The 25,384-nt window shown below is 37.7% G+C and overlaps 1 protein-coding gene across 6 annotated transcripts in view; it reads right to left on the reverse strand.

The window, feature by feature from the left end:
- ncoa2 (nuclear receptor coactivator 2) overlaps window positions 1-25,384 on the reverse strand; it is an 82,433-nt gene that overhangs the window by 51,546 nt on the left and 5,503 nt on the right. For all 6 annotated transcript variants that reach the window (XM_043225653.1, XM_043225651.1, XM_043225652.1 and 3 more), the window contains exon 2: window positions 10,564-10,650. The gene's annotated coding sequence lies outside the window, so the exon portion shown is untranslated. The remainder of the gene's footprint in view (window positions 1-10,563; window positions 10,651-25,384) is intronic.

Consider the following 25,384-nt stretch of genomic DNA (forward strand, 5'->3'; position numbering starts at 1 on the left):
GAAAAGGAAAGAGGCGCTTTCTTCCTATCCTTTCCCCTCCCTCAAGTTAGAAGCAATTACGTTTGCTTATTGGGCTGTTGATGAAATTCTCTTTGATAATGCAAGTAAAAATAATGTAAAACGGAGTCAATGTACGGTACTCTGTACACTGGTGCCAGACTGCTCTTGACAGGTTTACAGTTAGCAGATGTCCCGCAAGCTGCGTGCATCACCCACATACGCTGAAGAATGAGTCAGAGATGTTCGTGTCCCCTAAGGCAGGGGGAGACAGTCAGAGGTGTCTGATATCCAGATACCCCCACACAGAACTCCATGATGACTAGTGGTGTGGTGACCGGCTTGTGTTAAAACTCCCGGTGAGAGACATGTGTCTAATAAACCTCGCTGCTCTAAATAGATGCACGCACAGAAACATGCAAGCCGCTGAAAAATAAAGCAGCAGTATTAGACAGCGTAACGAATATTAAAAATCAGGGATATCCTGATGGTATTATTCTGTCCATCACGTTATGACTGATAATTGACAAAAGCCAGATTCAAATTGTATACTGTTTTGCATAAATACTGCTACACTATACTATTTGAGTCCGTTTAAATGCTTTAAGACAATTAAGAGTTAAAGATTAGTTGAGAGATCTAATGTAAAAATTAGGAAAATACACATGCAAAATTTAAAACGTTAATGTCCGAAATCAACTGATACCAATAAATGCATAAATAAGAGCTGTTAAATGATTGATCGAATCCAAAACTAAATGAGTAAATATATTTAACATAATATATACAGAATACAATATAAACACACCGACACTTAAATATAAACATGCATGTGTTGTGTATTTATATATAAATATATTTGCATATTTGTGCAAAAACAACTATTTATTTTGGATATGATTAATTGAAATTAATCTGAAAAAATCAAATAAATAAAATGCGTAGCTAAAAAGCACTAATATCAGCCAATCTGATACTATGTTGTTTCAGTATTACCACATTAATTTATGAATATTTTGTATTACCTTTTACTTTAAAAAATGTACTAAATATACATTAATTATTAGAGGTTTTTTGAAAGGTATAATTAGTGCTGTCAGATGATTCATCGCAATTAATTTTATTGCATTAATTGTAAAGTTTTTGTTTACATAAAATGTACTGTGTATATTTATTATGTATATACAAATACACACAAAGCATATATTTAAAAATATTTACATTTACCAGTATATATTTATATTCATATAATTTAAATATATATATATATATATATATATATATATATATATATATATATATATATATATATATATATATATATATATATATATATAATTTAAATTATATATATATATATATATATATATATATATATATATATATATATATATATATATATATATATATATATATATATATATATATATATTTAACACATAAACATAACTATATAGCAATGTATTGTATATTGTTGTAACAACATATTGTGCATAAAGACTAAAAAGCGAAACTAAAGGAATTCTGTCTAGCTGACTGCTCAACCAATCATTCGACATACTAAGCTGTAGAAGAAACAAAGAATAAAAAAAAATCAATCAAAAAGGTCAAAAACGCATCTGCTACTGTTCAAACATGGGTCAATCATGAAACGGGCTCAGCTTGTTTAATATTTATGAATGACTCATAGAGGCAGGCCACAATCAGCTACTTTAACCTAGTTAAGTTTTGCTAATTAGAGCCACACAAACAGCTCAACATGAATGTAGCATGACGAGCTTCTGGAAGCCCCTTCGCTTTAAGCAGGTCGCAGCTGGTGCAGCAAACAGGGCATAGCCCACGACAGGGCCGGGGAGGCACTGATATGGAGCATTAATTATTTACAGCAGTAGGGAAGGAGAGGGCCAGTCAGCCAGGCAGACTCTGAACAGCCTGCTGCTGTTCCACGCTCAACATGAGCCATGTCAGACCTCCACTAATCAACAGCACTGCGGAGGCACAGAGATAATGAGGAACACTGACACATTTCTCAATCATTCACTCCCATTAGCAGCTTTAGAGTATGTTAAAGATGCAGATGATAAGCGTTAGTGGACGGCCAATCATAGGCATTTACCGGTGGGCGGAACGCTGGGGGCCTGGTGGGAGGTTCTAAAATCACGCCCCACCCCCACACTATCTCCATGCACTGTAATAGACCTTACTAGGGTAGATGGCCTAGATAATTTGATGTGAACGGAAATTAGGCTATCAATTATCCAGCCAATTAAACATTAAAAATACATCTTTTTGTCCACTGGAAATTTGTGAGAAGACATGTTTTAGTGGCTTCTCAGCTAAACCATCGACAAGGTGGGTCAATGATATATGAATACGCAGGATAAGAAAAATTGAGTCACTTTACAAAAATCATGTGTTGTAAAGAAAGAAAATTACTGGAATTAATTATTATTATTATTTTTCTCCCCCCCAAGAAGTCTTTGCTAATTTTATTTGTCGTAAAAAGCTCAAATCATGGCTGATATTTTAAGGCGACTTACTGACCTTGACATATGGGACTAATAGGGGCATCTATGCAATACTGTAGCAATTTTTGTTATGCTTTTTTTTCACTTGTATGGAAAAAGAGTAGTGGGAGTATTCGTTAGAATGTCTAAAAAACATTCTATCTTAAAGATTGCCTCACTGAAAAATAAAAACAGTCAATTTAAACTTCTTTTGAAATGTCAAACCGAAAGCTCATAAAGAGATTGTAAAAGAAATCCATGTAAACGGAGCGGTTTATTCCAAGTCTTCTGAAGAGACACAATTGCTTTACATGATGAACTGATTTAATTGAGGCTTTTACTGACATAAAAAACGTTCATCAAGGGGACATGGAAGACATCAATCATGGTAAACAGAAGCTCAAACACGCTTGACTGATGCAAAACAACCAATGAGTTTTGTTGTTGCGTGTCAAGCAAGTACTGTAGCGCTTACCATATTTTATTCTTGCGGAACTGGAAAGACATGAGAGAGAGTACATTTTCATTTTTGGATGAACCGTCCCTTTAACCATCGACTCTCTGGCAAACCAAACCAACTCAACTCATTTTCATTCTCTTTCCAGAGGAGTATATATCATTCCTTACATGATCTCAATTGTGCTCCGAGTCCTTCGAGTACTACATTCTCTTGAGGAAAGACGGAGATCTCCATCTCTATACCCCGCCTATCATTTCTTGCCATAAACAGATGTGCCAGCCTGTAACACTCAACAAAGGAGGAGGAAAAGAGAAGGAGGCAGCGCAGAGAACTTCCACTCTCCGGCATCCAGAGCGCTGACAGCCTCCCGTTCTCTCCTCCAGCGATACCATTTAAAGTCCGCAGGGATGACTCCCTACTGGAAAGCTTTGCCGCCATCGACACTACTGAGAAGAGACACTCTCTATCTGGGACAGTTGGAGGGTTATAGGGAGATTTGTTTGTTTGTGATTCAACAGAACTAAAAATACCATGTTTGATCACTGACACCAAATGAACATCTAAAGACTCGTGTTCGGGAGGGTTTACTCATCCGAACAGAAAAGAATCGCACTCGATCGCTTCAGTCCCTGAAGGCAATAACATCAGGGATAAAAGTTAAACTGAAGCACCAGGATGTGTTGCGTTTTCGGGTTCTGACACCTTGGTTTCTAAACCAGCTTGACTAAATCAAAAGTGCTGTGTGATTCGGTCAGCTTCACCAACAAAATGTTAATGGTTATGCTAGGTATCAGTTGGATTAGCACCAAAACACTACTAACTAGCCGTTTTATTGAAATTTGAGGTGCCAAAATACTGATTAATCTACTTATAAATCAACTTTTTTTTTCCATTTTGGGGCATGAACACACATGCAAATTGTTTAAACTCTGATGTGTTGAAAGGTGCATCCGAAAATGTATGCTTATTGTTAAAAACAACGTTTTGTACATTTGTCAGATTCTTTTATCTAAAGAAACAAGTCAAGTAAAAAGTATGTGCTGAAGGTAAACTTTTTTAATCAGTTCATGCATATTAAAGGAATAGATCACCCAAAAATTTTAATTCTGTTATAAAATTACTCGCACTCATGTCAGTAACACAAACTAAGAAAAAAATGTCGCTATAGGGTCACTTGGAGGTCACAAAAAGTATCCTTGTAGCTTCGTAAAATTAGGTTGACAGTGGCTATTTTAACAATCTAAGGAATATAAATAAGGAAATGTGATATTTTTATGTTTTGAAAAGAAGCTTTGGGCAAACACCTTACAATTGTAGCAGTAGAAAAGCTAAGTTTATTTATACAGTTTAACATTTTATGCTTCCATTAAACAATTGACAGTCATTTTGAGCTTAAAATTGGGTATTTTGTCAACAATGCCAATACAGTCTGTCAAAGCTGTGCTAAAACCACTGTCTAAAGCTGTAATGCAACATATAAATACGTGTGGAAGTCCTTTACTCCTTCAAGTAAATTTTTTTCAAGTGTTGTGTATGTTTGCGTAATGCATGGAGATCACTCCACCATCCTTCCTCCATAAAGCACTGGAGTATACTAACATTTAAATGTGATTCTGGCTGTAGCTGCCAGAGAGAAAAAAAATGACCTTAAAACTAGGTCATGGCGATTCACTGTCTGTGACGCACTACATAGGCATGCTGGACAACAGGTGTGATGGCAAACAATGCTAATATTATTTTGCACTTACTAAAAAGGAGTTCACAACCAGGCTAATTATCCTGAAGCCTAATTTTTTTTTTTTTTTTTTTTGCAGACACACACACGCACAAAACTGACACTTATCCCTCATGTAAGCACAGGCGTTCCTTGTTGGTGTAAACTTATCATTAGACACATTGACTGCATCACAAGTCTTACAAATTATGACATGCCAAAACCTCCTAGTTACAGATTTAATTTCTGCTTGTTTGGGCCTGGAGTTCATGAGATCATCGGGTCATGCCTGGATAACATTAACCTGGACATTCTGTTGCTCCGATGACGAGTGTATACAGAGATACCTATACAAATAATCTTGTATGTACCATCTTTGCAAACTGGAGTAAACCTGTTTGGATTTACCTCACCACAAACACGAGCAGAACTGCCTTTTTAGAAGCAAGGAAATACGTACATACACCCACACGAGTAATGATTCAAAAATCTGTTGACTTTGCCCCACTGATGAAGTTGTCAGAGAGCCCTTGGTGTGCAGTATGCATTCGCTGATGGGTTGGATATCAGTGGAAGAGACAGCGCCTGTCTGACAGGAGACTGACAGTCTGGGTTCTTCAAAATGCAGAGACGACGACGCTAGAATTGAAAAGAAGAACTGAAAATCTCCAGACCTTACGGTTTTTGCAGACAGCAAGCACGGCGCTCCACAGATCATTAGTATGAACTGAACGTGTTCAGATCTCAAGCTGTGATTCTCCAGCTCAAGTCTGAACTGAACTAGAGCTCTAAATTCAAAGAGTCAATCTTGAGATTTGATGGGCTAATGACAAAGAAGAGCGATCAGACAAGGGAAAGAAACAATCCTTTAAAATCTAGTTTAAAACACATGCTGAGCATATGTAAGTGTAATATTTGTATTCATGTTGGCTATGAACAACTATTTCTGAACAAAGGTTTAAATGCAAAGACGGTTAAAACTAACAACGTTTCCCTAATAGCTTAAATACACGTGAGTGCAATAAGCATTGAAAAAACGTTTTTAAAATGTTTTTTTGTTTTAAATTGCTTTATAAATATAAATTTCTTATTGAGTTGCACCAAATAAAAGGATTACTGTCACAAAAGGATTCAACTACCAACATTTTTCAAATACCTTTAGTTTTAAAATATATAATCAAAAAATGTATTTGTATAGAACAGAAAAGAATAAACATTGAATAAAAAAATAAGTACAATTTTAAGATATGATAACACAAATGACAGGATAAAAATTCTAAATGACTTATGATATTTATTTGACACTATATCAGTACATTTGTATCAACCGATAGAATAGAGCATTAAACAAATATCCTTATATTTAAACTTTATATCCTTGTGTTCTATTAATTCAAGGAGAAGTTAATAATACCGGAGCAGAACATACACTGTAGTCTTGGGCCTCCAGCTACAACTGTGGGATGGGATACTGTGAAAGGTTAACACTGCGCCTACCAAATGACAGAGAGCTAAACTTGCCAAACAAAGCCCAACAGACATCTCAAGAGAGCAGCAGAGGAGGGAGACTCAATCCATCATTCTCCTGGAGTAGACAAAGAGGCAGCTTGCACCAAAGCTTCATGTGCCATCCCTGTAATCTTGTGGCTTGAAAAGCTCAGAGGGATCAAGACTGGTGACACACCCTGTGCTTGTAGGGCCCTCGAAAATGGCGAGGGCACCGCTTCCGCATCGGTCCAGGGGTCTTTGAAGGGTTTGCATAATGACTAGCCTTACCGTAAAGAACAATGTCCTTGCTTGACCCTCCTATACGGACCGGAGCATTATTCAAACTGAAGGGAATTGCATCATAATCATACATTAAACCCCGCCACGTAAATCCAACCTTAGCGCTCATCTGATGGCACCGAGCCCAAATTCAGCTCGAAGGTGAAACGACTTAAATATCTGGGTGGGGGGTGGTGGTTCACAAAGCCAAAATACACAAGAGTGTGTGGAGCTGTTGCGAGCAACCCACAGCTATTACCCAACATTACTGATTACAGTGTGGAGAGATCCCTAAGGCCGATGGGGATCGTGGTTATGCAGAACAGATGGGCCTTTATTAGCAGCGAGCGTCTGAGGGAGATTTGCAGGAGATTCAGTGTTTACAGCCTTTTCAGCTGACGATAATGAGCCCGAAGACGAAACGTCAGAGAGTGAGAACGAGCAGAGGCAGGAAGTGAAGGAAATGAAACCAAATCAGTGCTGCTGGAGAAGATGTGAAAGACTTGAAAACAGTCTAGGAAGGAAAAACAAGGGGCGGATCAGATGGGGGGTGGGGATGGCAAAGAGCTTATGACAGATAGAGAGCAGGAGAGGAGGAGGAAGAGGAGGAGGAGGAGGAGGGGAGATCGACATTCTCTCCTCCCAAGAGCCGCAGGCCTGGTCTCCAGCCACTGTCCCAGATGGCTTGACTGAGAGAGGGAAAGAGAGATGTTCCTGCCACTCATAAGCTCTACAATTACGGAGAACGTAATGGTCTTAAAGTACCAGCATCAAGCAGGCCCAAAAAGCCAACGTCCATTTACTGAAGCTGATCATATTCATGAATCTTTTAAACTGACAGCCACTTCAAGTTGCCACGGGGAGAGCGCTGTATAATAAACACATTAAGCGGCAAACGGCGGATCTGGAGCGGCTAACGGGCACGGGACGCTCGCGGCTGGAGGAGAATGGATTTCCCTTATCTGTCCATCAGAAGTGTACCGTTTTGCTCTGGCGTTGAGCCTGTCGGTGCGTTTTGAAATGTTGGGTTAACTGTATTCCCATAACTGAAAGTGTAACGGAGAGTGGGTTAAATGTCTGATGTGTATTGATGGGTTTTGGGTTACGAGAGGCACAGATGCAGTGAGAAAAATCAATAAACTTCTCTAGTGCATGCTAGGTGGGAGGGTCCACATTGTGCAGCTGACAAACAGAGCTCAAAAGATCAGATCGCCGACACCTTCTGGTTTTGTCGAAAAATTTGAAACTTCATGGAATTAATTAAAAGAAAGAGTTTACGGAACAAGGGTATTGTAAACAGCTATCTCGCATTGTAAAATAAAACAACTTGACCTACACTTGTTAACTACCAGTCCAAACTAGTTCAGGAAAGCATAGGTATTGCAGGGATGACACATTTTTGCAAGCCAACATGGAAGTTACCACAACCCTGGATCTTTCAACAAAAATGCTGTAAGATAAATAAAAGAGGCTCTTTGGCCAAAAAGTTATATGTTTCTTACATGCTCATCGAGATAATCTTCACAAAAGTTGAGGAGCAGAAATAAACCTATAAATGAACTACACCACAGTGGTGACTTCAACGGCTATTACATAGAGTTGCTGACAACTCTTTCAATCTCCAGAGTTAGAGTAGTTTGCAAGAGCTTGAGCATGAAAGCAACATGGCTGTAAAATCAGACGAGCGAGTCGATGAGTTTTCCTGTACAGCTTTGTGACATTCATTGTCCCTGACAACCTAGTCCTATTTAGTCACTTTTTTGCAGCTGCCTTTTTAATGACGTTGAATATTATAGAATCGATAACATTTTTAACCACAAACTTCGGTTTTAGGCATATTTTAGCCACAAAAACTGAAGAAACTTGTTTCAGTACTTTAAGACTCACTTCTGTAAGACAAAACAACACAAAAACATGACTAATCTTAATAAAAAAAAAAAATCCAATATGACAGCTAAGGCATTTTGCATAAGAAAACACTCTCAATAACATTAAGGCTTTAGCTTTAGCATTAGCATTAGCATTAACGGTCTACTGTTGGTTTTCTATTGAGGTCAACTACTGTAGTAGTGCAGCTACAGTTCTTAAAGAATCTTGCAGAGCAAGTTATACATGGTTATCTCTAGTTACCTGAATAATAACACGTCATGTAACACCTACAGCTGTACGTTAACTTTATCTATATGTCCAAGACAGACAGCACAAATATGTATTTGCAGGATGTAAATACACTGAATAATGTGCACTTAGTTTAAGCAATTAAGTGTTTACTCTCTTAAGAGTTAACCACTTAAACGGTTATCTTGATTTCTAAATAAAGTACATGTTCCTTTAAGGGCTATAGATGAGGAGATGACGTGGTTAACCTAAATTAATATATATAGAGTGTCTTTGCAAGATATGGACAGTGCTGAGAAGTTGACACTGCGTGCAACACTCAGCATAACCTGACACATGGGCTGGAATGCCTATACAGAAAACAAGTCACTCAAAAGTCTGTCTTGATTATTACATAATCATTCGCATGCACTGATTGCACTTGAAATTCCAATTATATCGCCAGCCAAATTTTCAAATCAACTGCCACATTTTTTTTTTCTCTTTCTGAAACCTGCTCGGAGTGCATCTTGAGAAATGTGAGCTTTACAGACACTAATGCAAACACATACAATCTGTGGTGGTTTGAGATAAACACGTAATAGCAAGTATTTACAACGGTTACATGTTTTCATGTGTTCATCACCTCCAGAAGAGAGAATAACGAACTCAACAACTATTAAACCAAAGACTTATGATAACATAATTTTCAGATTTTTATAAGTACAAAAAAAAGGGGCCAGAAAATATATATTTTAATATTTCAAATACTACAATTCTACTCATTTACAGTAGCCTTATTTTTACAGCATTAACATCATTACACGCTTCCAAGTTTACTGTGAAAAATAATGACTGAAAACTACGCATAATCATGCAAAGGCAAGAGCAATGCAGACAATTACACTGTTAAACTCAATTAATCGGATGACAATTAACCGTCATCCCGAAATTTAAAACATCAAAATGAAGCACTTTGGCTTTGGTTTTTCTTAGGTGTATGCAACGGTCAGTTCATGGAGGAGGGGAGGAGAGAGAGCCGTGTGCAAACAGCTTATCCTCACTGTCATCTGCTCCTAATGACAGCTGACAAACTACTAATGCAAATCCCATCTGAGCGGCTACAGTTGCCCCACCCCCAGCTTCCCTTGCCCTCCCCGTAGAGGAAAATCCAGCCCCGACAGCCCCTCCCAAGCCGCTACGCACACAGCGAATGCTCGAAAATTCCTCCTCTGTGACGGTCTACTCACAGCGAGCGCTCTTCTTTTACACCAAGACAATACCCTGCTCTTCAGTCACATGACAGCAGAGAGCAATGGTTCAAGCAGAGCAGGTGGCGACTGTGGCATCCACATGCAGCCAAACACATGCTCACTTGCGGCTGCTATTCTGAGTGCCACTTACTAGAGTTGTACAATCAAACTACTGACTGAATCTGTGAACGCATGCCAGTAACACGGAATAAAAATACATATGTATTAGCTGTAAAAAACTGTTTTTAAATAGAAATACATTTGTAAAAAACATTTAAATACATAAAATACGAAAATATTACATGTTTATGTGTAGTGTACATATTTTTTACTCTAAAATATGAATAGAAATATATACACATACACACACACTTTTTAATAGACAGGAATCTATAGAAAGTGCCAGAATATATAACACACACACACACACGTTTGTAAATGTTACTTAGCCCTCTCTGTTAAAAATCTATGTTAAGAAAAAGACAAAAGGAAAAAAAAAATCAAGGATGTAAACAACAGAAAACAAGGTTCCTTTTTTGCTGCTCAGACCAAATAGAGAGGAAATGATGTCACGCCTCCCACACAAACCACACCAACTCACACTTTCATTTGTTTTGCAGTATATCATACAAGTGTTTTCTTCATCTTCTCACCATGCAGTTTCATAAACACACGCTAGACCTTCGATGTCAAGAATTAACTAACAATTTGATAGGAGAAAGTGTGAAAGAAAGTGACTGTGTGTTCGTCGCAGTTTGCTAAGCTTACCTTGGCTTCACTCCAGACTCAGCCTCAGGGCATTTCTGCAGCAACGGGACCAGTAGAAATCTTTGGGCATTATTCACTTCTCTCAATCTGTGAAAAAGAAGGAACCATCCAAGTCAAGATCTCAACCAGGACCCAGCACAAGCAATGCAACATAGTACACACCAAAACCTTATTAATACTGATTTAGAGGCATTTTATTATGGTTTGTATTTATTTGTTCGTTTAAACGATGATACAGTGGCCATACTTAAACTTTAATATTCTCGTCTACACCGCATTTCACAAACAATCTCTGTCCAGGCTGTTTGAAAAGACTCTGTCATGACCATTCAGGCAGGTACAACCATAGATATGTATAGGTAGAATCCCTATTATACAGATGGCAGAAATGTCTGCATGCTTGGAGCGGTCTAATGGAGAATCTATGAACACATATCTATGGGTACAACAAGGAGCACAATGTTGTCCACGCGGTTGTCAAAGATACACAGAGAGAATGTGGGAAAAACCGCCATTGTTTTCTTCAAATTCTCCATTTTGGTCCAATTACACTGAAACGCAACTGCACGAGTTTTCAAACTAAAACGGTGTCTGCACTGTTTTGAAAAGTTTCTGTTTTCAAGGGTCAAAAATGACAAGCCAGTGTGAAAATGATGTAACTGTAGCAAAAGTGTGAACTAATAGAAACTTTTTTTTTTTTTCAGAGGTGTAAACTAATAAGCTCTCGCAATGCAAAATAATTGTTTGCCATTAAAAATAAGAAGTGCTGAATGTATCAAAAATAATTATTTTATTTTTCCAGTATAAACAAAGTTTCTTAAGATGTGCCCATTTAAGGTCCGTTCACACCATGCACGCCAACTATAAAAGATAACGCTAACTATAGTTGGGTTTACACCGGTGAACAATGTTGTCCGTTCATTACAAGCTCAAACGAGTCTGCCGCTTTTAATTCCTAAGCGCGTGATGGTAGGATGGATTCCGATTGGTTGTCAATGGTTCGAGCGCAAAAAAAATCGTTCTGAAAAAAATTCCAACTATATCTTTGCCTTTATCGTTACCATTATTGTGTGGATTCTTTAATATTAAGAACGATATCTTTACCGTTGTCGCATTATCGTCACACGTTTTGAAAGAGTTTTGTGCAAATAATATTTACATTCTGAGGCCACTGTCGACCTGGAAGTAAACTTTAAGGTTCGCATGACATCGGATTCTATGACATCACTTCCCTGTGCGTCTTGTGAGAGCAGAGCCCTGTCAGCCACTTGAGCCGTCTCTTTATCAGAGAGCTATCAGCCAACCGAAGAGACAGCTGAGTAGTCCCAGACCTGTCAGAAGGAGTGTGGCTATTCTTAATAATGACACCTTGCCGGCACCAGCTCCAAGAGGACCAACCACGCTCGGCGGATACCGAGAAGACCCACAGAGGTCAACCATTGGGTGGCATTCATGGCTTATGTCCCATATGGGAAAGACTCGAAGCGAAGGGGAAAGATCTAATTGATCCCACAATACTCTTTATACTCTTATAGCGTCCATTATAAAGTCCATGAAAGTTGAACGCCAAGACATAAGGGACAGTTGAATCAGCAGACATCAAGCGTGCCCGAAAGACAAAATATAACTTTAGATGCTTTCGGAGAAAAGAACGTAAAGTACTTGATCGTTCAAAACAAGAAGTATCTAACCAAGTCTGCATTTATTTGATAAAAAACAATGGAAGTGAAGCAACATTACAACCATTACAATAAAATGTTTTCTATTTTATTATGCAATTTATAATGGCAAAGCTCAATTTCCCGCAGCCGTCACTTCATTCATAATTAAGTGTCACGCGATCCTACAGAAATCATTCTAACATTCTGATTGGCTTAGGCTACGTTTCTTTTTATTATCGACACTTTCAGAAACCCAAACGGTGGCAGAATCTCCGAAATGGCATAGCGCAATCATCACAAACTTTTTTGAACACCATTAAGAGACTAAAAATGAGCTCGACATCATTAGAAAGGGGGAAAATTTGAGGGAAAAAAAAAAACAGGAAGAGAAGAGGGGGAAAAAAATGACAATCATCATCAGGTTGGTAAAGATTTAATAGTGTTACACACGTCTTCAGGGCCTCTGGTTCCACAAGGGAATCGTTTCAAGCTTATTAGATAGTAACATGAAGTACGCCTTTTTAATTATGTTCAGCAAGTAATTAGTGGAAAAAAGGGTTTAAATCATCTCCCCGATCCCAGAATTAGCCTCTGAGAAGGAAAAAAAAAAAATTACTTGCCGCAGTAAGTATCATTCAACAAAGTTGAAAGCGCATGTAGAAACAGCCAGAATTCTCCCATTGTGAGCAAATGCCTTTAAAGGGGTTGTTGACTTATGCAGAAGCTCCCCTGGGAGCGTGTGAACAAATACCTGAGGGGAGGGCCATCCGCAGCGCTGTCACATGATGTCATGTGCTGACCAGATATTGCTACATGTAGTTTCATAGCGGCGCCCCGCTACAACACCACGCGCATACTGACAACAACACAAAGAGAGAACAAAAGACCTAGCGCTGGATTTCTGATGGGTACATTAAATAATAAGAGCGCTCTGGGCAGGTGCTTCTATAAATAATCCAAAAAAAAAAAAAAAAAAAAATCACTATATAGTTGCACAAGCGTGTAAATGGCTTTAGCCAGAGAAATCATGTGGCCTGTGTACAAAGAAAAGTACATTAATAGTGATTTGGATACGCTAAATTAATTTTAAATCATAATTATATAGAAAGAGAGGCTTCAGAGGCGTTCTGAAAGACTTCATTTATCGTTTCACTGGTCAGGGGGAAGTAAAAAAAAAAAAAGGATTTTCTGAGGCCGGAGGAATTTCCCTCCGTTTCTTGTGTCACATGTTTGTTCTAGCCCACAGCAGATCTTAACCCGATTGGTCACTGCAGTTATGGGGTCCCTCAACCATGGTAAATCAGTCAGATAGACACCAAAAAAGCCTGTTTTTGCAGAAAAATGTCTTTCAAATACCAAAAATGTCACAAGCTTTTAATGATGGTAGCATCTCGGCTGAAATCAAACAGTCAGATAAACTTCTTCTAATCGGGTTTCATAACAGCCGCTCTTTACTATTCAATAAACACTCCACAGCAAAGACAGCACACACACACACACACACACACAGCAGACCACACACCGTGGATCTATTCCTAACGAGCATGTTGTGATAGAGTAGGATGTCCTGCATTCTCTTCCCCTAGACCCTCTGTCTCTTTCCATCTGTAGTATGGGTCAAAAGTTCACGTAAGTGTTACGGTTGTATGTGTAACACCACAGACCATATTCCCTATACTCTCAACCACTGGCCACTGTGAGGCTTAATACTACAACAGCAAAGAAATCATTGACTGAACATACATTCTCCTTCATAATGTCACTTTAGAAACGTATTTCCCAATGGACACGAGTAAAGAGACACCTTGCATATGTATTAGAAACTCAAGAGGACAGGACATATCACAAGAAAATCTAATTATTCTTTACTTTTTGAGATGTAGGCTGTGCCACAAGAAAACACGGTAATTTGGGAAATGATGTGTTGTTCCTGGTTCCTGGTTGAGGACATCCTTCGAAAAAACTCAACATTTAAGTAACTGCAAAACTGCAATTAACTACAACTATTTTGGGGGAAAAAAAGTAAATTCAATTTAAATTGACTAAATTGATTGCAAATAAAATTTAAATACAAATTAATGAATTAAATACAATAGAATTTTTTTAAAAAGTACAAAAAGCACTTAACAAAACAACAAAAACTATACTATAAATATAAAAAAATATATAGTTTTATAAAAATATTTTAATTAATGGCGAAATAAAAATGACAAAACTAAAGAATTCAATTCACTAAAGAAAATATTAATAAAAACTACACTTATAAATGCAGTTTTTTTTTATAATTAATACTAAAATAACACAAGTTTAGTTCATGATTGTCCTTTCAGATCTTGACTACTGGAATGTGTCACCCATACTTTTGTTCAATGGCATTTACATTTTACACTTACTCGGCTGGCAAACATCCGTGAATCTGCAACAAATGAATGCAGGCTTTGCAAAGGAACAGTTATTGAAAGATGAGACAGTTTTGAACCCAAGAGCAAACCCAAAGCTCAAGTTTTACTCACTTTACATGAAGACGCTATTTACATAAAACTCAGACAGTACCAGAAACCTGCCCATTTGATTCTGAGAGTCACAGAGATAGGGGACAGGTTTTGGCGCAAAAAATAGAATAAAATTATTTGGCTCCTAAAGAACGAATAAAACAACAAGAAAAATAACGCGGCTCAAAAAAAAAAAAAGTCCACAAGTTTTTATTCTAGAGAAGTTTCACGTATTCAGTCGAGTTCACTTAGCAGCTCTTTGACTAGATGTGAGCGGGATTGTCTAAACCCTGTGTTTGAGGGTAAGTGATCCTGCTCTCTCCCCCATGATCCTCTCTGTTTCCTCCTGGCCTGAAGCAGGTGCAAGTCATCTCAGTGGGGATGTCACTAAAGGCTTATGTCAGGGGAAAGCAGCCAGCTAATCGTACCACTCAAGGGCTAAAGATTAGATTGGCCACGCAGATTCTTTTACTCACTCAAAACTGACCACAATAGGCCAGACGCAGGGGCCAAATACAAATTTAACCTTCCATGTCAACATTTTCACTGGCGATCCATCAACTTCTTGATTGTATTAGTCAGACAAAGATTTAAAGCCTCGGCTAAGTAAATAACATCACTGTACTGTACAGGCCACTGGAGCTAATTTAATCATATACACTTGACCAGAACTTTACATTTTCTGAAGAAAATTTGCTGCCACGCGCTTGACCCCGAGTATGAGCAATAATAAAAACAATGCTTTTTTTAAAAATTTAGAATCGCTAAATATCGGCCAATAAGCTATGTTCTCATGCTCTTCATGCTTTCGTTCCTTATCTCAAGTCACACGGGCAATGAGTGTTATCTGCCGAACCAAAGCCATGAATCTAGCAGTAAACGTGCTGCTCGGCACCACCAACCTGGGTGTTAATGTTTAGAGTTATTGCAGTATTAAGCTGTACATTCCACAGCACTTTGATTTCACAGAGGTAATTATTTCTCCATAAAACATGACTGAAACATTTCCAAGATCTCGTTTCGATAATGCGTTTATAATCGCGTGCGTCCTGTTTTTCTGTATGTTGAGCGAGGCAGCTTGAACCCCCGGCGAACCTCTTGAGGGGCAAAAAGAGTAGGCCTAAGTTTAAATGGAAAACCAGCGGAACGGCTTTGAGTTTAAAAAGGCGTATCCAAAACTAAAAAAAAACTCAAATCTGTACAAAAGCCACTTTCACCGAAACGACACCAAGCATTGCTTAGGTAGAAACCAAAGCGCAGTCGGCCACGTCTCGATGAATTCGAGGATTTTAACATGAGTTGAGCAGGTGCAAAGAATGACTACAATGCCAGAAATGTTCTAAAAATGCTGCAAAATCATTTAGCTAGCAAAACTCTATTTTTTTGTCTTGTAGATATCGTAAGCATTTAAAGGGTTAGTTAACATACGTATATGTAAAACAAGACATGTCTGACCTTGCAGACAGCAGAGTAACTGACGAGGCCTAGGAAGGTAGTAAAAATAAAACATCCATGCGACATCCGTGGTTCAACTGTGATTTTATCAAGCTACTAGAATGCTTTATGCATAAAGAAAACAAAAAGAAGAACTTTATTTTACGGTTTCTTCTCTTACATGTCAGTATTTTGGCCAGAACGTAAACCATTTTAACAATTTCCTTATGAACGTAAACGTATCAGTTGCACCGCTGATCACGGAGGCTCAGAAAGCTCTTGGATTTCAACAAAAATGTGTGTGTTCTGAAGAAAAAAGGTCTTACAGGTTTGGAACGACATGACGGCGAGTAAATTTTCATTTTTGGGTGAACTCTCTTTAATAGCGTAAAAGAATAGTTTCAAAGATGAACTTTAAATGAGTTTTATACAATAACAAAGGTAACCTAAATGTCACATTGGAGAAATTAAATACCAGATGGTACTAATATCGTCATCATTTGTCCCTTTCACGGTACAATATTCTCCTAACGAATCCGACTTTTTCTAGAGGTATCTGTCCTGACACTCGTCCTGCTCTGCCTCTATGAAATCCTCACATATCAATGATCGCTTTCCGTTTAGTGAATGCGTTGTCAGCTCCAATTCCACATGCGATTATCATTTCTCTCCTCTGCAGCTGGGAGCCCACGCTTACCCTTTTTTTGGATGTGTGCCATCTCCACAATGGCCAGACTTACTAAGGCGGCTTTGTGTTTTTCGAAATTGTGAGTACTGTAAATCTAACTGCTTTATTTAACATTTCTGTGACTCAGAAGTGGGTGGCGAGACGAGGGAGATCTATAATACCTAAAGAAAGATATCCATTTATACGTTGCCATTCATCCGAGTGATGTCTGAACTGTGTCATTAATGTCTTAAGTTCATGTCCTGTGATAATAAATATAAAAAAAAAAAAAAACTAATAAAAAAAAAAAAAATCACAACAGATTGTAAAAGTAAACATTTATTTATTCGGTGTGTTTACATTTTAAAAGCCAACTGCTTATGTAGAAAAAAAACAAAACAAAACACAGTACTGTAATACTATTATAATTTAAAATAACTAGCATCTCTTTTAATATACTCTAATATGTCATTTATTCCTGTAATGGGAAAGCTGACTTTTCAGAATAATTTCTCCTTTTTTCAGAAAGTAATTTAATAAGTTGATTTGAAGCTAATTATCATCAAATGTTGGAAAGGGTTGCTTAATATGATTCACTACCATTCAAAAGATAAAATGATAAAGATAAAAGGTAAAATGTAAAAATTTTGATTTATATATAAAAAAGAAGCATTATTAAGATCTAAAATAACAATAAAAGACATTAATAATGTTACACAAAAAAATTAAAGACCAACTATTGAGCGCCAATAACACTTTAGCAGCATATTAAAATTGCTGTTGAAAATTCTGAATTTTTTGGGGGATACATTTTAATAATATTTCTTAATTATTACTGTTTTAATTGCATTTCTGATAGCCCTGACTAGCATGTTTAATGTATAAACCAAGTAGGATCATGCTAACCAGCCAAAACTTGACGCCTTGGAAAAAGCCAAGGACCTGATGCTCTGATGTGGTCTTGAACTGAAGAGAAAGCTTTTCTGCCCAATTAAATAAACATTCTCAGTTGCAAGAAGGCAAATCCTGCAACTACAATCCTGCATTACCTGATGAGATATACTGCTGAATTTCCAGAAGGTCACGTAATTGGACAAGACAGGGAAAAAGTAAAAAGCTGCAGTGGAAAACTGCTTCTGTGGACCCGACACACGCAGCAGACGTCGCTCTGCCACTCGACATCAAGGCAGTAAAACTGCATTACAGCTTCCGGTTGTCAAATGCCATGATTATCCAAAATTAGTGCTTTGGCCACTCAAGCTTAAGGCTTTTAAAATAAACCATAATGTCATGATTGCTACTCCAGGCCATTTACTGTAAGATGACTTTAGAAACAAAAATAAACAGAGTAACTTACTGGGCTGTAAAGACTAAGCATGCATTGTTGCAGATGACAGTTTGAAATGAAAGAGCTTTTCTGCTTGAGAGTCAAAGAAAACATCAGCACCAGGTCCACAGAAAGAGAGAGAGGAGAAATTATGATACAGGACTTAAACAGGCTGCTCTGCAAGTTACCCAGTGGAGTCAATAAAATTAATGTTACAGCATAATCCTGTGAACGGCTGATTCATTTAACCGAATTATAAAAAAAAAATTCAACTTTTTTGCCAAAATGTTTGACATCTAACAAATGTCACAAGACAAGTGCATGAGTCTTGCCTTGAAAAGGAAACAAGACGTGGAAATTGTGAATTGAAACAAACTTGTGCATTTTAAATAAAACTAATAGTACACATTTGTAACAATATTATCGATTTCTGATGACAAACTAGAATCCTGAATCTGTTTGGGTATTCATATTATGGATAGTTCACATTTCAATATATGGAAATAAAAAAAAAATGTATATACAATATAGCGGTACCACACACAGCAGATATAGAAGTATGCATTTTTTTTTTTTTTAGTTTTTAATATATAACAGAGTGAGTATCTATTATAGATCATATTCCCCTATTTGTGCATTTAATTGTACATTTTTTAAGATTAGTAAGTGAGCATTAGACGAAGGCAAATACATTATATTATAATGTTGCACTTACAAGGGTTGAGTGTTTGTTGTCATTATTGACATTAACTGATTTAAAAACAGTATAGAATTTACATATCTATAAATAACAACACTTTCCATTAAGTTCAGGAATATTTCCTAATACGTTTCTCTATTTGCTAAATCGATATACACAAAACCTTCGCTGTAACGCATTTTCTGAATTTTTCAAGAATTACCAGCAGCTAATTAACTAGAACTAGTACCGTGCATCCCTGAAGTAAAACGTGGCACCAACAGCAATTAACGGCTAAAATTAAGCTCGGCGTACATTAAATCTCAACAATACTAATGGTTAACTGTTTAAGATGCGCAGATAATCATTCCCTCCGCCGCCTGCACGGTTCGTGGGCGTGTATGTGTAATTGTCTCCTCAGGTGTAACACGAGAGGATTTGTTTTGACAACCCACAATTCCAGGTGCCAAAGCCACAGATATCTGTAACAGACAGACGCAGACTGATTATAGAGGCTTTAAGGGCTGCTTACAGTCTCTTTCTTTAACCTATGACCAGTCGTTATCTTTAGTGCAGGAGTAAATTAACTACTTCTGCATACAGACGGCCCAAAGCTTAAAAGCGGCCAGCGTAATGTAAACATCAGGGCCGTTACCTTTTGCGAATAGTCTACAGAAATTTCCTTCGAAAGAGCCGACGCTCAATCAGATTAAGAACTTCTGTATTTTTTTTTTGCCCGTGCGCGTACGGAAATAGCATCAAGGCACGAAGGTGTGCGCGTGTTTTGTAGCAGACAAATGACAGCCAATGCAATGTATTTTGACGACAGACGAGCTGGCTGGCGAACGAATCAAGCTGCTTAGCAACCTCCAGTGATAGCAGCTGCCAAGTCTTCCGTCTAATGCTCTTGCTCGAAGAGAGAATTATGGATAACTTTACTGTTTCTGATACGCTAATTTGAAGGAGCAATTGATTCAGTTAAGGCCGTTAACTAATAAGAGCACCAGGTATTGGTTTAAACATAAAACCGCTTTGTCGTTTACTGCCGCCAACGATGAATTACAAAGAAAACGGAAGAACACAACTCAATTGTCCAGAGTAGGATATCAACTGCTAACGCTGCAACGAACAGGCTTTCGCTTTTTTTTTTCTTTTTGTCCTGAGTCGTTTTGCTGTCGATGACTTGTCTTTTGCAAGCCATGCACGGACTTTGGCTTGCACTTTCCGGACGGTGCGGACAGCCGTGTCAGGTCTTTAGCAAGCGATGCATTTTGTCTGTTTTTTGTAAAGATGAGTTCTTCTGCTAGTGCTGCATTTTTGTTTTGCAAGCGGAAGCTGTATCTTTGCCACCATGTTCATTCCTGCATGCTGTAGGCAAGCATCCGCAGAAGTCTTTTCCCCCCTGAATTCGCACTGCATGAAAGAGCAATTAGATCTGTGGCCCAGTTTGTGGAGCTGGCCGATAGATAGTAGACCCAGTCGATTTTATAGCAGGAAAGGCTCTGCGGGAGAAAGAGGCCTATGCCATCTGGAGGATCTGCTGGAACCTTCTTTCAACAAAGAAAAACGCAACCTGAGGGCGATTGTTTACGAGAGAACTATGGTTCTTTCATCAATCGTTCAGGGCTGGAACCCCAAAGAACGACAATCGTTTATTGAGGTATCTGTCAGCGGTTGATGACCACATTAGAGTCGTCATTCAACGACAGGCCTTTGAAGAATCCAAATAATCCAAACTGTTCAAGAGGAGCCAGTTTCACGCAGATGGAGAACAGATAAACAAAATCAGTCTTTATCTCCTTTCAATTTGGAGATGTTTAGATGAAGCAGACTGAAGCATATCAGTGTCTAATAATGAATAATGATTATAAAGAACGGCAGAGCGAGCAATCAGGGTGAGAAATTAAATCCAGTTGCAAATTAATTAAAGTCTGAAAGCTAAATGCTAACGAAATAAAAAAAATAAGACGATTGTCATGAACAGAGGTGGGTGAAGTAGGGGTTAAACAAATACGATGGCCATAAAAAAAGTGACGGCATTCATTATTATTAGGAAATTTAGAGTTTGCAAACAATTTCAAAACATTTCCAGAAAATATGCTACCATTCAAAGATGTAGGGTAAGTGTTCTTTAACGTTATCTTTGGAGTGTGACAAGCTGTTTGTGCATATACTGTAAGATACGTAAAGTCGCAAAGACTAAAGTCTCAAACTCAAGAGATATTCTATTATATTCTAATAAAGAATGCTCTTAAGAAGTCCATCCAAGCGTTCCTAAAACACCTCATTCAAACACGTGCCCACAAATCTACATCACTGAGTGGGAAGATAACACCACTCGAAATGTATACACAAATACAGTAGTTTTATTTTCACTGTAGAGGAGGCGCTGTCTGTTCCCAAATATGGTAAGGGGCGTAACATTTACGTTACATGCACTGGACAGATGGCCAATCAGAGCACACCTCACTTTTCAGAACGATGAGTTGTCAAAATCGATACGTTTCAGAAAGGCAGAGAGGAGCAACAATGTATGGTATGTGAAATATAATGTGATTTGTGAACACAGAACACAAAATACGTTCTTTTGAGCAAAGTTATATGAATACTTCAATACTTGTATTCTTCAAGGATATATTAAATTGACCATTTATAAAGTTACTAAAGATCTTCAGTTACAATAAAAGCTAGTCTTTTGAACTTTTATTCACATTAATAAATTACATTTTAAAATATATTGAAATAGAAAAAAGCTATTCAAACTGTAATATTGTATTTTCGATTAAATAAATGCAGAGTTGGTCAACATAAGAGGCTTTTTGAAAACAAAAAAAAACATGTGTCTTACAACCTCAAACTTTTAAAAGATAATATATTGTGATTAAATACAGTTACATTTTGATTGCATTTCCCACCTCTAGTCATGACAATGAATACCGTATAATGCATAACACAAGAAAGGCATTCTTTAACAATTTATAGAATTAACCATCATGACAATCCTTAAGTTTTAAACAAAACCAGATACGTATAAAAACTAGATCTCAGTGTGGTGGAGTTCAGTTGAGGGTCTCTGACAGTGAACAGGAAGCAATTTTGAAGCGCTTCAAATCTGCACGGGGGTCTCTGTGGTCTCTTTACACAGTACAGTAATGTGTAGTTGGCCACTACTTGACCCAACATTACAATGCGGACAGGAAAGCCTCGCATACATCTCTCTAATAAAGCGAAAGTGAAGCTGCGCCACGTCTCTTGGCAGCGTTAACCTCAAACTCAACTTGTGGCCACCCTGGGTTAACCTGCCCTGTGATCATTGTTTCCTTCCTTCGACTTGGCATTTCTTAAAGTAGGGCCCCCCTACCACTCTAACTCTGGCTTTCTGAACCGATGCCAGGCCACACTCGATGCCAAGGATTACACTCTGGGTCTGCTGCCAGGCACACGCTGGGCTCCAGCGTGCAGAGACCTCCAGACAGCGGTGAAAAGAACACCATCCTCTCCACATAGCTGCAGTCGATATCCTCCGATGGCATGGGGACCTTGAGATCCTCTTTACTGAGAGTGGCGGTAAGAAGGCGCTTCTCTTTCTACTAACTTTCATTTGTCAATTTCAGTAATTGGGTTAAGAGCGCTCCGCAGCACATAACCAGTCAGGCCCGGCGATAACGTGGAAAACCCCACTGAATTCCAACGCAGAAATCTCGGCGATACCATGCTGGGTGTCTACGAACATGCTTCAAAGTGGGTGAACTACTTGCGGGTAGCCTTCACATGACTGATTTTTTGTTCTTGTGGTAAAAGACCCTTCCTTCCGACATAAACACAATCGGAGTAGGTCAATTCGCTGCTGAACAACTGGAGTCATCTTTCTTCAGATATTTCTACAGAGCTACCATTACCCTAAATAACTTTCCCCTGCGCCTCCTTTTCATTAAAAGTATTACAGCAGCTGTGTTTACATGCATTCAAATAATCCGTATTGATTGATGAAAGTCGGTAACACTTCAGTATCACAAACAATTCTCATTACTAACTAGTAGCTTATTAGCATGCCTATATTAACATATTGGTAGTTTATAAAGCATATATTCTGTACGACAATATTTTACATCTAATACCTAAATTTACCAACTACTAAATATTAATAAGCAGCAAATTGGTTTATTAAAGTAAATCTACTAAACAACTAAAAAAAACTTTCAGAACCTGAAATTGGACTGGATTCATTTCAACTGACAAAAATGAGTTACATACCTAGCGAGGCACTTACAAAATGGATGCGCAAATGTTAAAATATTCACTCTTTCAATGCCACAAGACGCGAACAAAATTTTCTTTTAAGCTTTCTTTTACCATATATATATATATATATATATATATATATATATATATATATATATATATATATATATACACGATACACATTTTTGCAACTTGTTGCCAAATCAAAGCAAATCCACAAACCCTAAAACAACTGCAAAAATTATGTTTAATTTAACTAAATAATGCTTTTCTGAAAGTCAAAAGCTTCACATTTCTTTTACATCCTCCAAAAATGTAACCAAACCTCAACGGCTCCCTCACAATCTTATTATGATTATTTAAGAAAACGAGACGAGTACTTTTTTCCTAATCGGCGTTATGCCACAAATGCCACTGTTTGATCTTAACCCAACCAGAAATATTCCTTCAGCTACGGTACGTTTGCTCTTTGTAGAGCTTGCATGACCTCCATTATCTTAGGAGTGAGCCAGTTTGTGTAAGGCCACCTTCACAGTAAATATCTGTGGCAATAACATAATGTCACCAGCCAAAGTCAAATCAATACGTACTTGAGTGGAGAAAGAGCGTCTCGCTTGTAAGTGCAGAGCGACGTATTCAGTGCCCGGATCAGTAACACTCCTTCTGCCTGCCCTTAAACCTTTCTTCGATTAAAAAAGGAAATGTAATCGCAGCTGAGGTCTAGCGACGTGCTTCTCAATCCCTTCCTGCAGCTCATACACTACACAACTTCAGCTTATTTAATGCATAAACATTCGAGCTGGTAAACACGTACTGCTTCTGCAGTTCATTTACTGCGTTCAGTCTGAGTCAGACGCGAGTAAAAACATAAACAAGCTGGAGAGCCGCTTTATGGCAGATATTGAAGTTGTAATTCTAACTGAAAGTAACACTGACACTATTTGCCCACGTTTAATACTGTAAAGCAATCTACTGTATAAAGTACAGTACAAACGTCCTACACGGCTACGATCAGATGCTTGCTTAACTGCTGCTCTCTCAACTGCGTTTATTCGGTTATCGTTCATAAAACAGTGTGGACGGGGGTGTCAGGATTTTCGCAAACTGCTCAGATATTACGTTTTTCTCAGCCAAGCGAAGAATGCTTTTAAAAGGTTAGTTCCCCCCCGAAAATGAAAGACAACTTAATTTTGGGGTTAAACCGGCCCTTTAACGATGACCACATCGGAGCCCAAAATTTTCATGTTCAAAAAAGAAGAATGCAAAAAACAACAGCTATCACAATCGGAGATATTTTCAATATTTGGAAGGGCCGCATTTTAAAGTACTGAAAGTACTAGACTGAACCAATATGCAACTAAGAGACGGCACATTTTGAACAGTCTGAGAGCCATCACGGACACACACAGCAAGCTCATTAGGCAGAAGTGGAGAGTTGAGAGAGATGTGTGTAGCAATCCTGGGTCAGACTCTGTGCAAGGACGGTATGTCTGTGAGAGGAAGCGGTGAGTGGAATGAACCCAGCCATTATAACTCAGCTCATCCGTCACTGTGAGGCCTCAGGCCCGTCTACCCGCTGTTACCCTGGCAACACGCTCCTAAACTTACATTCGGTATTATTTCAGGAGTACAAGAAACAATTACAGAAATTATTTTGCTTCGCTCTAAATGCGATGCATGTTGAGATGTAGATACAAAATGATTTAGGCAAGCAAAGAAAAATTATACAAAAATTAAAAAAGGGTGTTACGGCTATAAATTAATGCTAAAATAATGATTTCAAAAATAATTTGTAATTGATTAGAATACAAATAAATTAACTTAATAAATGTGTTAAAACTAAATGTTTTGGTCAAGCACAAAAAATATACAAGAAGTTATTAGGCCAGTAAAACAACTAACAAAAACAAAGAACATTTAAATAATATATATAATGGAATTAACTTGATTAAATGGGAGGCATGTGGAGAAGATACTAAATGTTTTAGGCAAGCAAAAAATTATACAAATGTCAAAAAAGGATATTGGGGCTATAAATGTAATTTTTAAAACAATTAATTCTAAAAAATAAATAAATAAAACAATTTGCAATCGCAATCATGCAATTAATGTGAATAAATGCAATGCATGTAAAAAAGAAAAAGTGTTTTATGCAAGCAAAAAAAAACAGGAAAAAAAATCAATAAGACAATGGCATCAAGGCTGTAAATTTAAAAATGCAAAAAATGTAATTAATTAATTTAATTAGCATATGGAATTAATTTGACTAAATGTCAAGTGTTTTAGGAAAACTAAAATTAATTTTAAAGAATTATTTAA

The sequence above is a fragment of the Puntigrus tetrazona genome, chromosome 24 (assembly GCF_018831695.1).
Source record: "Puntigrus tetrazona isolate hp1 chromosome 24, ASM1883169v1, whole genome shotgun sequence".
Taxonomy (NCBI): domain Eukaryota; kingdom Metazoa; phylum Chordata; class Actinopteri; order Cypriniformes; family Cyprinidae; genus Puntigrus; species Puntigrus tetrazona.